Consider the following 12,638-nt stretch of genomic DNA (forward strand, 5'->3'; position numbering starts at 1 on the left):
GTTCCCTCCCCTACTACCACTCCCAGGGCGCCCCGCGGCCGCGCCCACACACGCAGAAGGCCGGTCTCAGACTGCACTTCCCAGAGCGCACCGCGGGCTCCGCGTGGGACACAGGGTTCCCTCCCCTACTACCACTCCCAGGGTGCCCCGCGGCCGCGCCCACACACGCAGAAGGCCGGTCTCAGATTGCACTTCCCAGAGACCACTGCGGGCTCCCGTGGGACACAGGGTTCCCTCCCCTACTACCACTCCCAGGGTGCCCCGCGGACGCGCCCACACACGCAGAAGGCCGCTCTCAGACTGCACTTCCCAGAGCGCACCGCGGGCTCAGAGCGTGGCATACACGGTTCCTTTCCCACTATCACTCCCAGGGTGCCCCGCAGCCCCGCCCACACACGCAGGCCGGTCTCAGACTGCACTTCCCTCAGGGCACCGCGGGCTCCGCGCGTGGGACACAGGGTTCCCTCCCCTACTACCACTCCCAGGGTGCCCCGCGGACGCGCCCACACACGCAGAAGGCCGGTCTCAGACTGCACTTCCCAGAGCGCACCGCGGGCTCCGCGTGGGACACAGGGTTCACTCCTCTACTACCACTCCCAGGGCGCCCCGCGGACGCGCCCACAGCGCCCACAGCGCCCACACACGCAGAAGGCCGCTCTCAGACTGCACTTCCCAGAGCGCACCGCGGGCTCAGAGCATGGCATACAGGGTTCCTTTCCCACTATCACTCCCAGGGTGCCCCGCAGCCCCGCCCACACACGCAGGCCGGTCTCAGACTGCACTTCCCAGAGCGCACCGCGGGCTCCGCGTGGGACACAGGGTTCCCTCCCCTACTACCACTCCCAGGGTGCCCCGCGGACACGCCCACACACACACAGAAGGCCTGTCTCAGACTGCACTTCCCAGAGCGCACAGCGGGCTCCGCGTGGGACACAGGGTTCCCTCCCCTACTACCACTCCCAGGGTGCCCCGCGGACGCGCCCACACACGCAGAACGCCGGTCTCAGACTGCACTTCCCAGAGCGCACCGCGGGCTCCGCGTGGGACACAGGGTTCCCTCCCCTACTACCACTCCCAGGGTGCCCCGCGGCCGCGCCCACACACGCAGAAGGCCGGTCTCAGACTGCACTTCCCAGAGCGCACCGCGGGCCCCGCGTGGGACACAGGGTTCCCTCCCCTACTACCACTCCCAGGGTGCCCCGCGGCCGCGCCCACACACGCAGAAGGCCGGTCTCAGATTGCACTTCCCAGAGACCACTGCGGGCTCCCGTGGGACACAGGGTTCCCTCCCCTACTACCACTCCCAGGGTACCCCGCGGATGCGCCCACACACGCAGAAGGCCGGTCTCAGACTGCACTTCCCAGAGCGCACTGCGGGCTCCGCGTGGGATACAGGGTTCCCTCCCCTACTACCACTCCCAGGGCGCCCCGCGGACGCGCCCACACACGCAGAAGGCGGGTCTCAGACTGCACTTCCCAGAGCGCACCGCGGGCTCCGCGTGGGAACAGGGTTCCCTCCCCTACTACCACTCCCATGGTGCCCCACGGACGCGCCCACACACGCAGAAGGCGGGTCTCAGACTGCACTTCCCAGAGCGCACTGCGGGCTCCGCGTGGGACACAGGGTTCCCTCCCCTACTACCACTCCCAGGGTACCCCGCGGATGCGCCCACACACGCAGACCGCTCTCAGACTGCACTTCCCAGAGCGCACCGCGGGCCCCGCGTGGGACACAGGGTTCCCTCCCCTACTACCACTCCCAGGGCGCCCCGCGGACGCGCCCACACACGCAGAAGGCCGGTCTCAGACTGCACTTCCCAGAGCGCACCGCGGGCTCCGTGTGGGACACAGGGTTCCCTCCCCTACTACCACTCCCAGGGTACCCCGCGGATGCGCCCACACACGCAGAAGGCGGGTCTCAGACTGCACTTCCCAGAGCGCACCGCGGGCTCCGCGTGGGACACAGGGTTCCCTCCCCTACTACCACTCCCAGGGTACCCCGCGGATGCGCCCACACACGCAGAAGGCGGGTCTCAGACTGCACTTCCCAGAGCGCACCGCGGGCCCCGCGTGGGACACAGGGTTCCCTCCCCTACTACCACACCCAGGGTGCCCTGCGGACGCGCCCACACACGCAGAAGGCCGGTCTCAGACTGCACTTCCCAGAGCGCACCGCGGGCTCCGCGTGGGACACAGGGTTCCCTCCCCTACTACCACTCCCAGGGTGCCCCACGGACGCGCCCACACACGCAGAAGGCGGGTCTCAGACTGCACTTCCCAGAGCGCACCGCGGGCTCCGCGTGGGAGACAGGGTTCACTCCCCTACTACCACTCCCAGGGTGCCCCGCGGACCCGCCCACACACGCAGAAGGCCGCTCTCAGACTGCACTTCCCAGAGCGCACCGCGGGCTCAGAGCGTGGCATACACGGTTCCTTTCCCACTATCACTCCCAGGGTGCCCCGCAGCCCCGCCCACACACGCAGGCCGGTCTCAGACTGCACTTCCCTCAGGGCACCGCGGGCTCCGCGCGTGGGACACAGGGTTCCCTCCCCTACTACCACTCCCAGGGTGCCCCGCGGACGCGCCCACACACGCAGAAGGCCGGTCTCAGACTGCACTTCCCAGAGCGCACCGCGGGCTCCGCGTGGGACACAGGGTTCACTCCTCTACTACCACTCCCAGGGCGCCCCGCGGACGCGCCCACAGCGCCCACAGCGCCCACACACGCAGAAGGCCGCTCTCAGACTGCACTTCCCAGAGCGCACCGCGGGCTCAGAGCATGGCATACAGGGTTCCTTTCCCACTATCACTCCCAGGGTGCCCCGCAGCCCCGCCCACACACGCAGGCCGGTCTCAGACTGCACTTCCCAGAGCGCACCGCGGGCTCCGCGTGGGACACAGGGTTCCCTCCCCTACTACCACTCCCAGGGTGCCCCGCGGCCGCGCCCACACACGCAGGCCGGTCTCAGACTGCACTTCCCAGAGCGCACCTCGGGCTCCGCGTGGGACACAGGGTTCCCTCCCCTACTACCACTCCCATGGTGCCCCGCGGACCCGCCCACACACGCAGAAGGCCGCTCTCAGACTGCACTTCCCAGAGCGCACCGCGGGCCCCGCGTGGGACACAGGGTTCCGTCCCCTACTACCACTCCCAGGGCGCCCCGCGGACGCGCCCACACACGCAGAAGGCCGCTCTCAGACTGCACTTCCCAGAGCGCACTGGGCGTGGGACACAAGATTCCCACCCCTACTACCACTCCCAGGGCGCCCCGCGGACGCGCCCACACACGCAGAAGGCCGCTCTCAGACTGCACTTCCCAGAGCGCACCTCGGGCTCCGCGTGGGACACAGGGTTCCCTCGCCTACTAACACTCCCAGGGTGCCCCGCGGCCGCGCCCACACACGCAGAAGGCGGGTCTCAGACTGCACTTCCCAGAGCGCACTGCGTGTGGGACACAAGATTCCCACCCCTACTACCACTCCCAGGGCGCCCCGCGGACCCGCCCACACACGCAGAAGGCCGCTCTCAGACTGCACTTCCCAGAGCGCACTGCGCGTGGGACACAAGATTCCCACCCCTACTACCACTCCCAGGGCGCCCCGCGGACCCGCCCACACACGCAGAAGGCCGGTCTCAGACTGCACTTCCCAGAGCGCACTGCGTGTGGGACACAAGATTCCCATCCCTACTACCACTCCCATGGTGCCCCGTGGACGCGCCCACAGCGCCCACACACGCAGAAGGCGGCTCTCAGACTGCACTTCCCAGAGCGCACCTCGGGCTCCGCGTGGGACACAGGGTTCCCTCCCCTACTAACACTCCCAGGGTGCCCCTCGGACGCGCCCACACACGCAGAAGGCCGCTCTCAGACTGCACTTCCCAGAGCGCACTGCGCCTGGGACACAAGATTCCCACCCCTACTACCACTCCCAGGGCGCCCCGCGGACGCGCCCACACACGCAGAAGGCCGCTCTCAGACTGCACTTCCCAGAGCGCACCGCGGGCCCCGCGTGGGACACAGGGTTCCCTCCCCTACTACCACACCCAGGGTGCCCTGCGGACGCGCCCACACACGCAGAAGGCCGGTCTCAGACTGCACTTCCCAGAGCGCACCGCGGGCTCCGCGTGGGACACAGGGTTCCCTCCCCTACTACCACTCCCAGGGTACCCCGCGGATGCGCCCACACACGCAGACCGCTCTCAGACTGCACTTCCCAGAGCGCACCTCGGGCCCCGCGTGGGACACAGGGTTCCCTCCCCTACTACCACACCCAGGGTGCCCTGCGGACGCGCCCACACACGCAGAAGGCCGGTCTCAGACTGCACTTCCCAGAGCGCACCGCGGGCTCCGCGTGGGACACAGGGTTCCCTCCCCTACTACCACTCCCAGGGTGCCCCGCGGCCTCGCCCACACACGCAGAAGGCCGGTCTCAGACTGCACTTCCCAGAGACCACTGCGGGCTCCCGTGGGACACAGGGTTCCCTCCCCTACTACCACTCCCAGGGTACCCCGCGGATGCGCCCACACACGCAGAAGGCCGGTCTCAGACTGCACTTCCCAGAGCGCACTGCGGGCTCCGCGTGGGATACAGGGTTCCCTCCCCTACTACCACTCCCAGGGCGCCCCGCGGACGCGCCCACACACGCAGAAGGCGGGTCTCAGACTGCACTTCCCAGAGCGCACCGCGGGCTCCGCGTGGGAACAGGGTTCCCTCCCCTACTACCACTCCCATGGTGCCCCACGGACGCGCCCACACACGCAGAAGGCGGGTCTCAGACTGCACTTCCCAGAGCGCACTGCGGGCTCCGCGTGGGACACAGGGTTCCCTCCCCTACTACCACTCCCAGGGTACCCCGCGGATGCGCCCACACACGCAGACCGCTCTCAGACTGCACTTCCCAGAGCGCACCGCGGGCCCCGCGTGGGACACAGGGTTCCCTCCCCTACTACCACTCCCAGGGCGCCCCGCGGACGCGCCCACACACGCAGAAGGCCGGTCTCAGACTGCACTTCCCAGAGCGCACCGCGGGCTCCGCGTGGGACACAGGGTTCCCTCCCCTACTACCACTCCCAGGGTACCCCGCGGATGCGCCCACACACGCAGACCGCTCTCAGACTGCACTTCCCAGAGCGCACCTCGGGCCCCGCGTGGGACACAGGGTTCCCTCCCCTACTACCACACCCAGGGTGCCCTGCGGACGCGCCCACACACGCAGAAGGCCGGTCTCAGACTGCACTTCCCAGAGCGCACCGCGGGCTCCGCGTGGGACACAGGGTTCCCTCCCCTACTACCACTCCCAGGGTGCCCCGCGGCCTCGCCCACACACGCAGAAGGCCGGTCTCAGATTGCACTTCCCAGAGACCACTGCGGGCTCCCGTGGGACACAGGGTTCCCTCCCCTACTACCACTCCCAGGGTACCCCGCGGATGCGCCCACACACACAGAAGGCCGGTCTCAGACTGCACTTCCCAGAGCGCACTGCGGGCTCCGCGTGGGATACAGGGTTCCCTCCCCTACTACCACTCCCAGGGCGCCCCGCGGACGCGCCCACACACGCAGAAGGCGGGTCTCAGACTGCACTTCCCAGAGCGCACCGCGGGCTCCGCGTGGGAACAGGGTTCCCTCCCCTACTACCACTCCCATGGTGCCCCACGGACGCGCCCACACACGCAGAAGGCGGGTCTCAGACTGCACTTCCCAGAGCGCACTGCGGGCTCCGCGTGGGACACAGGGTTCCCTCCCCTACTACCACTCCCAGGGTACCCCGCGGATGCGCCCACACACGCAGACCGCTCTCAGACTGCACTTCCCAGAGCGCACCTCGGGCCCCGCGTGGGACACAGGGTTCCCTCCCCTACTACCACACCCAGGGTGCCCTGCGGACGCGCCCACACACGCAGAAGGCCGGTCTCAGACTGCACTTCCCAGAGCGCACCGCGGGCTCCGCGTGGGACACAGGGTTCCCTCCCCTACTACCACTCCCAGGGTGCCCCACGGACGCGCCCACACACGCAGAAGGCGGGTCTCAGACTGCACTTCCCAGAGCGCACCGCGGGCTCCGCGTGGGAGACAGGGTTCACTCCCCTACTACCACTCCCAGGGTGCCCCGCGGACGCGCCCACACACGCAGAAGGCCGCTCTCAGACTGCACTTCCCAGAGCGCACCGCGGGCTCAGAGCGTGGCATACACGGTTCCTTTCCCACTATCACTCCCAGGGTGCCCCGCAGCCCCGCCCACACACGCAGGCCGGTCTCAGACTGCACTTCCCTCAGGGCACCGCGGGCTCCGCGCGTGGGACACAGGGTTCCCTCCCCTACTACCACTCCCAGGGTGCCCCTCGGACGCGCCCACACACGCAGAAGGCCGGTCTCAGACTGCACTTCCCAGAGCGCACCGCGGGCTCCGCTTGGGACACAGGGTTCACTCCTCTACTACCACTCCCAGGGCGCCCCGCGGACGCGCCCACAGCGCCCACAGCGCCCACACACGCAGAAGGCCGCTCTCAGACTGCACTTCCCAGAGCGCACCGCGGGCTCAGAGCATGGCATACAGGGTTCCTTTCCCACTATCACTCCCAGGGTGCCCCGCAGCCCCGCCCACACACGCAGGCCGGTCTCAGACTGCACTTCCCAGAGCGCACCGCGGGCTCCGCGTGGGACACAGGGTTCCCTCCCCTACTACCACTCCCAGGGTGCCCCGCGGACACGCCACACACACACAGAAGGCTGGTCTCAGACTGCACTTCCCAGAGCGCACAGCGGGCTCCGCGTGGGACACAGGGTTCCCTCCCCTACTACCACTCCCAGGGTGCCCCGCGGCCGCGCCCACACACGCAGGCCGGTCTCAGACTGCACTTCCCAGAGCGCACCGCGGGCTCCGCGTGGGACACAGGGTTCCCTCCCCTACTACCACTCCCATGGTGCCCCCGGGACCCGCCCACACACGCAGAAGGCCGCTCTCAGACTGCACTTCCCAGAGCGCACCGCGGGCTCCGCGTGGGACACAGGGTTCCGTCCCCTACTACCACTCCCAGGGCGCCCCGCGGACGCGCCCACACACGCAGAAGGCCGCTCTCAGACTGCACTTCCCAGAGCGCACCGCGGGCCCCGCGTGGGACACAGGGTTCCGTCCCCTACTACCACTCCCAGGGCGCCCCGCGGACGCGCCCACACACGCAGAAGGCCGCTCTCAGACTGCACTTCCCAGAGCGCACTGGGCGTGGGACACAAGATTCCCACCCCTACTACCACTCCCAGGGCGCCCCGCGGACGGGCCCACACACGCAGAAGGCCGCTCTCAGACTGCACTTCCCAGAGCGCACCTCGGGCTCCGCGTGGGACACAGGGTTCCCTCGCATACTAACACTCCCAGGGTGCCCCGCGGCCGCGCCCACACACGCAGAAGGCGGGTCTCAGACTGCACTTCCCAGAGCGCACTGCGTGTGGGACACAAGATTCCCACCCCTACTACCACTCCCAGGGCGCCCCGCGGACGCGCCCACACACGCAGAAGGCCGCTCTCAGACTGCACTTCCCAGAGCGCACCGCGGGCCCCGCGTGGGACACAGGGTTCCGTCCCCTACTACCACTCCCAGGGCGCCCCGCGGACGCGCCCACACACGCAGAAGGCCGCTCTCAGACTGCACTTCCCAGAGCGCACTGGGCGTGGGACACAAGATTCCCACCCCTACTACCACTCCCAGGGCGCCCCGCGGACGCGCCCACACACGCAGAAGGCCGGTCTCAGACTGCACTTCCCAGAGCGCACCTCGGGCTCCGCGTGGGACACAGGGTTCTCTCGCCTACTAACACTCCCAGGGTGCCCCGCGGCCGCGCCCACACACGCAGAAGGCCGCTCTCAGACTGCACTTCCCAGAGCGCACTGCGTGTGGGACACAAGATTCCCACCCCTACTACCACTCCCAGGGCGCCCCGCGGACCCGCCCACACACGCAGAAGGCCGCTCTCAGACTGCACTTCCCAGAGCGCACTGCGCGTGGGACACAAGATTCCCACCCCTACTACCACTCCCAGGGCGCCCCGCGGACCCGCCCACACACGCAGAAGGCCGGTCTCAGACTGCACTTCCCAGAGCGCACTGCGCGTGGGACACAAGATTCCCACCCCTACTACCACTCCCATGGTGCCCCGTGGACGCGCCCACAGCGCCCACACACGCAGAAGGCGGCTCTCAGACTGCACTTCCCAGAGCGCACCTCGGGCTCCGCGTGGGACACAGGGTTCCCTCCCCTACTAACACTCCCAGGGTGCCCCTCGGACGCGCCCACACACGCAGAAGGCCGCTCTCAGACTGCACTTCCCAGAGCGCACTGCGCGTGGGACACAAGATTCCCACCCCTACTACCACTCCCAGGGCGCCCCGCGGACGCGCCCACACACGCAGAAGGCCGCTCTCAGACTGCACTTCCCAGAGCGCACCGCGCGTGGGACACAGGGTTCCCTCCCCTACTACCACTCCCAGGGCGCCCCGCGGACTCGCCCACACACGCAGAAGGCCGGTCTCAGACTGCACTTCCCAGAGCGCACCGCGGGCTCCGCGCGTGGGACACAGGGTTCCCTCCCCTACTACCACTCCCAGGGTGCCCCGCGGCCGCGACCACACAGGCAGAAGGCCGGTCTCAGACTGCACTTCCCAGAGCGCACCGCGGGCCCCGCGTGGGACACAGGGTTCCCTCCCCTACTACCACTCCCAGGGTGCCCCGCGGCCTCGCCCACACACGCAGAAGGCCGGTCTCAGATTGCACTTCCCAGAGACCACTGCGGGCTCCCATGGGACACAGGGTTCCCTCCCCTACTACCACTCCCAGGGTACCCCGCGGATGCGCCCACACACGCAGAAGGCCGGTCTCAGACTGCACTTCCCAGAGCGCACTGCGGGCTCCGCGTGGGATACAGGGTTCCCTCCCCTACTACCACTCCCAGGGCGCCCCGCGGACGCGCCCACACACGCAGAAGGCGGGTCTCAGACTGCACTTCCCAGAGCGCACCGCGGGCTCCGCGTGGGAACAGGGTTCCCTCCCCTACTACCACTCCCATGGTGCCCCACGGACGCGCCCACACACGCAGAAGGCGGGTCTCAGACTGCACTTCCCAGAGCGCACTGCGGGCTCCGCGTGGGACACAGGGTTCCCTCCCCTACTACCACTCCCAGGGTACCCCGCGGATGCGCCCACACACGCAGACCGCTCTCAGACTGCACTTCCCAGAGCGCACCGCGGGCCCCGCGTGGGACACAGGGTTCCCTCCCCTACTACCACTCCCAGGGCGCCCCGCGGACGCGCCCACACACGCAGAAGGCCGGTCTCAGACTGCACTTCCCAGAGCGCACCGCGGGCTCCGCGTGGGACACAGGGTTCCCTCCCCTACTACCACTCCCAGGGTACCCCGCGGATGCGCCCACACACGCAGACCGCTCTCAGACTGCACTTCCCAGAGCGCACCTCGGGCCCCGCGTGGGACACAGGGTTCCCTCCCCTACTACCACACCCAGGGTGCCCTGCGGACGCGCCCACACACGCAGAAGGCCGGTCTCAGACTGCACTTCCCTCAGGGCACCGCGGGCTCCGCGCGTGGGACACAGGGTTCCCTCCCCTACTACCACTCCCAGGGTGCCCCTCGGACGCGCCCACACACGCAGAAGGCCGGTCTCAGACTGCACTTCCCAGAGCGCACCGCGGGCTCCGCTTGGGACACAGGGTTCACTCCTCTACTACCACTCCCAGGGCGCCCCGCGGACGCGCCCACAGCGCCCACAGCGCCCACACACGCAGAAGGCCGCTCTCAGACTGCACTTCCCAGAGCGCACCGCGGGCTCAGAGCATGGCATACAGGGTTCCTTTCCCACTACCACTCCCAGGGCGCCCCGCGGACGCGCCCACACACGCAGAAGGCCGGTCTCAGACTGCACTTCCCAGAGCGCACCGCGGGCTCCGCGTGGGACACAGGGTTCCCTCCCCTACTACCACTCCCAGGGTGCCCCGCGGACACGCCCACACACACACAGAAGGCCGGTCTCAGACTGCACTTCCCAGAGCGCACAGCGGGCTCCGCGTGGGACACAGGGTTCCCTCCCCTACTACCACTCCCAGGGTGCCCCGCGGACGCGCCCACACACGCAGAAGGCGGGTCTCAGACTGCACTTCCCAGAGCGCACAGCGGGCTCCGCGTGGGACACAGGGTTCCCTCCCCTACTACCACTCCCAGGGTGCCCCGCGGACACGCCCACACACACACAGAAGGCCGGTCTCAGACTGCACTTCCCAGAGCGCACAGCGGGCTCCGCGTGGGACACAGGGTTCCCTCCCCTACTACCACTCCCAGGGTGCCCCGCGGACGCGCCCACACACGCAGAAGGCGGGTCTCAGACTGCACTTCCCAGAGCGCACAGCGGGCTCCGCGTGGGACACAGGGTTCCCTCCCCTACTACCACTCCCAGGGTGCCCCGCGGACACGCCCACACACACACAGAAGGCCGGTCTCAGACTGCACTTCCCAGAGCGCACCGCGGGCTCCGCGTGGGACACAGGGTTCCCTCCCCTACTACCACTCCCAGGGTGCCCCGCGGACACGCCCACACACACACAGAAGGCCGGTCTCAGACTGCACTTCCCAGAGCGCACCTCGGGCTCCGCGTGGGACACAGGGTTCCCTCCCCTACTACCACTCCCATGGTGCCCCGCGGACCCGCCCACACACGCAGAAGGCCGCTCTCAGACTGCACTTCCCAGAGCGCACCGCGGGCTCCGCGTGGGACACAGGGTTCCGTCCCCTACTACCACTCCCAGGGCGCCCCGCGGACGCGCCCACACACGCAGAAGGCCGCTCTCAGACTGCACTTCCCAGAGCGCACCGCGGGCCCCGCGTGGGACACAGGGTTCCGTCCCCTACTACCACTCCCAGGGCGCCCCGCGGACGCGCCCACACACGCAGAAGGCCGCTCTCAGACTGCACTTCCCAGAGCGCACTGGGCGTGGGACACAAGATTCCCACCCCTACTACCACTCCCAGGGCGCCCCGCGGACGCGCCCACACACGCAGAAGGCCGGTCTCAGACTGCACTTCCCAGAGCGCACCTCGGGCTCCGCGTGGGACACAGGGTTCCCTCGCCTACTAACACTCCCAGGGTGCCCCGCGGCCGCGCCCACACACGCAGAAGGCCGCTCTCAGACTGCACTTCCCAGAGCGCACTGCGTGTGGGACACAAGATTCCCACCCTTACTACCACTCCCAGGGCGCCCCGCGGACCCGCCCACACACGCAGAAGGCCGCTCTCAGACTGCACTTCCCAGAGCGCACTGCGCGTGGGACACAAGATTCCCACCCCTACTACCACTCCCAGGGCGCCCCGCGGACCCGCCCACACACGCAGAAGGCCGGTCTCAGACTGCACTTCCCAGAGCGCACTGCGCGTGGGACACAAGATTCCCACCCCTACTACCACTCCCATGGTGCCCCGTGGACGCGCCCACAGCGCCCACACACGCAGAAGGCGGCTCTCAGACTGCACTTCCCAGAGCGCACCTCGGGCTCCGCGTGGGACACAGGGTTCCCTCCCCTACTAACACTCCCAGGGTGCCCCTCGGACGCGCCCACACACGCAGAAGGCCGCTCTCAGACTGCACTTCCCAGAGCGCACTGCGCGTGGGACACAAGATTCCCACCCCTACTACCACTCCCAGGGCGCCCCGCGGACGCGCCCACACACGCAGAAGGCCGCTCTCAGACTGCACTTCCCAGAGCGCACCGCGCGTGGGACACAGGGTTCCCTCCCCTACTACCACTCCCAGGGCGCCCCGCGGACGCGCCCACACACGCAGAAGGCCGGTCTCAGACTGCACTTCCCAGAGCGCACCGCGGGCTCCGCGTGGGACACAGGGTTCTCTCCCCTACTACCACTCCCATGGTGCCCCGCGGCCGCGCCCACAGCACCAAGTAGTGCCTACGGGGGCCTCAGACATCTACACTTCCCGGAGCCCAGAGCAGCTCATGTGGGGGCGACGGAGGGCGTTTATTTCCTACTCCGAGAGTGCTGCACGGTCACCCCCACAGCGCCAGTGGTGGAAACGCTGGCCATCGACAAGCAAACTTCCCAGAGCGCACCGCGGCCTCTGTGCGAGTGTGTGTGTGTGTGTGTGAGAGAGAGAGAGAGGGTTTCCTTTCCCTACTACAACTTCCAGAGTACACCGCGGCCGCGCGAACAGCGCCAGTGGTGCAAACACGGGCCTCCGACAACTGCAATTCCGAGAGTCCACCACGGCCTCCCTGCGTGGGAAGGAGTGCGTTTATCTCCTAATCCGACGCCCAAAGTGACCTGTGGCAACGCCTACAACGCCAAGTGAGGCAAATGCCGGCCTCAGACAACTACACTTCCCAGAGCCCACTGCAGTCTCCCCGCGTGGGATAGTCGGTTTCCCTCCCCTACTACGACTCCCAGAGGGACCTTTGGCCACACCCAAAGCATTGGCTATGCCCTACGCCGGCCTCATTAACTACAACTCCCAGAGCCGTCTGCGGCGTCGACCTGAGCTTTAGGACCGCAACCATGAAACAACTACATTTCCCAGAAGCGACCGCGGAGTCAGTGCTTGAGTAAGAAACCTTTGGCCTCAGGTAA

This window comes from Microcebus murinus, chromosome 22 (genome assembly GCF_040939455.1).
Source record: "Microcebus murinus isolate Inina chromosome 22, M.murinus_Inina_mat1.0, whole genome shotgun sequence".
NCBI lineage: Eukaryota > Metazoa > Chordata > Mammalia > Primates > Cheirogaleidae > Microcebus > Microcebus murinus.